Here is a 2,644-nt window from a genome sequence, read left to right on the forward strand (position 1 = left end):
CGCCGCGCTCCCCAGCGCCCCGCTCCGGCACCCGCACCCGGACCCGCAGCGGGGGCGCGGGCACCGGCGGGCACTCGCGGGGCGTGAGAGCGCACAGGGCACACGCGGGCACACGCGGTACACATGCACACGCGTGGGCACACAGGTACACATGGCACACACAGACACACACGGGCACGTGGGCGCACGGGGGCACGCTGCGCCCTGTGCATAGGCGTGCATAGGCACATGTGGGCACACGTGGGCACACGGCACACACGGGCACACTATGCACTTGGCACACTTGGGCACACACATGGCATACTTGGCACACGTGGGCACTCACAGCCCACATGCAGCCCACAGGCACGTGGACACCCAGGGGCACACGCAGGCTTGCACAGGCACATGGCACACGTGGACATATGTGGGACATATGGTCACACACAGGCTCCTACAGGGCACACATGCATACACACGCACGTTTCCACACCCACAAGCACACGCAGAGGAACACCCGCACGCAGCGTGCACACGCACAGACTCACACTGCCAGGGCACAGCACCATGACGAACCCGGGCAGGGGGATGGCCCCAGGCTCTGGCCAGGATGCGTGCGGTTAGTGTGACTGTTGTACATGTGTGTGCATGTGTGTGTGTGCATGTGTCTGTTGCATCGTGTGTATGTCCATGCATGTGCATGCTGCAGCGAGTGTGATTGCTGGCACGTGTACATACATGTGCATGCATACAAATCTGTACATGTATACCTATGTATTTAGGTGTGCATGTACGTGTGTGTACATGTACAAGTGTACATGTCTGTATCTATATGCATACACCGGTATGTGGACATCTACATGTGTGTGCAAACCTCCATGCCTGTGTATGTGTGTGTACACATGTATGGGTACATATGCACATGTGAACACAAGTGTACACAGGTGTGGATGCATGTACTGATATACAGATACCCATAAATACATATGTGCATGTGTTCGTCCCCATACCCATGTGCATGTGTGCACATGTGTGTGCAGCCAGCACACCCCCCCGCAGCCCAGGCCAGATGTTTCCAGTAATGCATGACGGGTGCGCCGGGGGCCGCCCCTCGCCTGGCCCTTCGCCGAGGCCTCCCCTCCCTCCCCTCCCCTTCCTGCTGGGCTTCCCGCGTGCCGGGATGGATGCCTGCACCCCAGCACCCTGCCCTGTCCCCTGGATCCCTCCCAGCTCCCAGGGCATGCTGCACACTGGCGCCTCGGGGTGGCTGTGGGGAGCATGGCAGGGTGGCAGTGGGGGCCTTGCGCCCCACAGCCCAGCACCCCAAGTGCACCAACAGCACAGCCCTTCCCACATCCCATTGGGTGCTCTCTGGTCCTTTCTGCCTCCGCATCCCTGAAGCCCATCCCAGGGCTGACCCCCTGGTGCTCCAGCTGACTTGGGGAGCATCCCTTACCTGTTTCTCCACGGATCCCCGTTGTCCCTGTGGGTTGCTGCCTGGTTAAGGAAATCCTCAGCATGGGATGGGGTGGAGGTGGGGGCAGCAGTGGGGTGGGTGCCCCAGGGGTGTCTGGCCAGCTACTGCAGGCCCCACTGCCACAGACTCGCCAGGGTGCTGGACTGTAGGATGGGAGATGCTGCCAGTGCACTCACACGCTGACACTGCTTTCGTTTTGCAAGTGTAATAAGGCCAGAGTCAGGGCACCCACAGCAGGAAGGGGAAGGCAGCAGTGAAACCGGCTGGTGCTCAGGTCCTCCCACGCCCTCCCAGCACCCGTTGCTCTGCACCAGGAGCCAGGCTGCTCGCTAGCACCCTCGCTCCCGGCTGCACGTGGCCTCACACCCCACCCTGCAGCCCAAATCTGGCACCTAGCACCTGAACACAGCATCCCACACCCGGCATCCCAAATCCAGCATCCCGTGCCCAGCGTCCTGTGTCAGAGCCAGAACCCAGCTGCAACCCACACCCCTGCCCCAGGGTCTGGGCTTTGGGGAGGAGCTGCCAGCTGCGGAGTTGCAGACTTGACCCTCAAGGGATGAATTTCCATGGATGAAACTCATGCTTTCACCCCCCCTCCTCAGGGTCTTGCTCCCTTTCTGTGCATCTCCTCTGTGCACTCTCCCATGTCTTGACTTGGGGAAACAGGAGGAGGGGCCCTGCAGCCCCTGGCAGGTCAGTGAGGGGCTGCTCCTGCCCCCCTGCAGCCTCCAAGATGCTGCAGTGCCCTTGCAGCACCCTGCACCTGGATGCAAATGCCTCCTCCCCAGCAGCCTGGGCACTTTGTGCACCCATGGCTTTGGCCATGGTCCTGCTGCGCCGGTCAGGATTTTCCTGGGGTCTCCTGGTGCCCAGAGCCACAGCAGGAGCAGAGGCCAAATGTGGTCCATAGGGTGGGAGGCTGCAGTGCCAAAGGGACGTGGGACGGGTGTGAGCCTCCAGCCTGTGCTCATGCCCCCTTCACCCATCTCTCCCCACCTGGTAGCAATCATCCCCCCATTCCCGCTTTGGGGCACCTGTCTCCTTCCCTCCTCACCATCCCTCCTCTAGGCTGGCAGGTGTCACAGTGTCCCTGCAGGGTGGTGGGGGTGATGCCACAGGACCCCTTCCTTGGTGCCATTCAAATCTGGGGCTGGTGGCCTCCCCGCCCTGCGGGCAGGTGCAGTG

Source organism: Aptenodytes forsteri, unplaced genomic scaffold (assembly GCF_000699145.1).
Source record: "Aptenodytes forsteri isolate BGI_AS27 unplaced genomic scaffold, ASM69914v1 Scaffold119, whole genome shotgun sequence".
NCBI lineage: Eukaryota > Metazoa > Chordata > Aves > Sphenisciformes > Spheniscidae > Aptenodytes > Aptenodytes forsteri.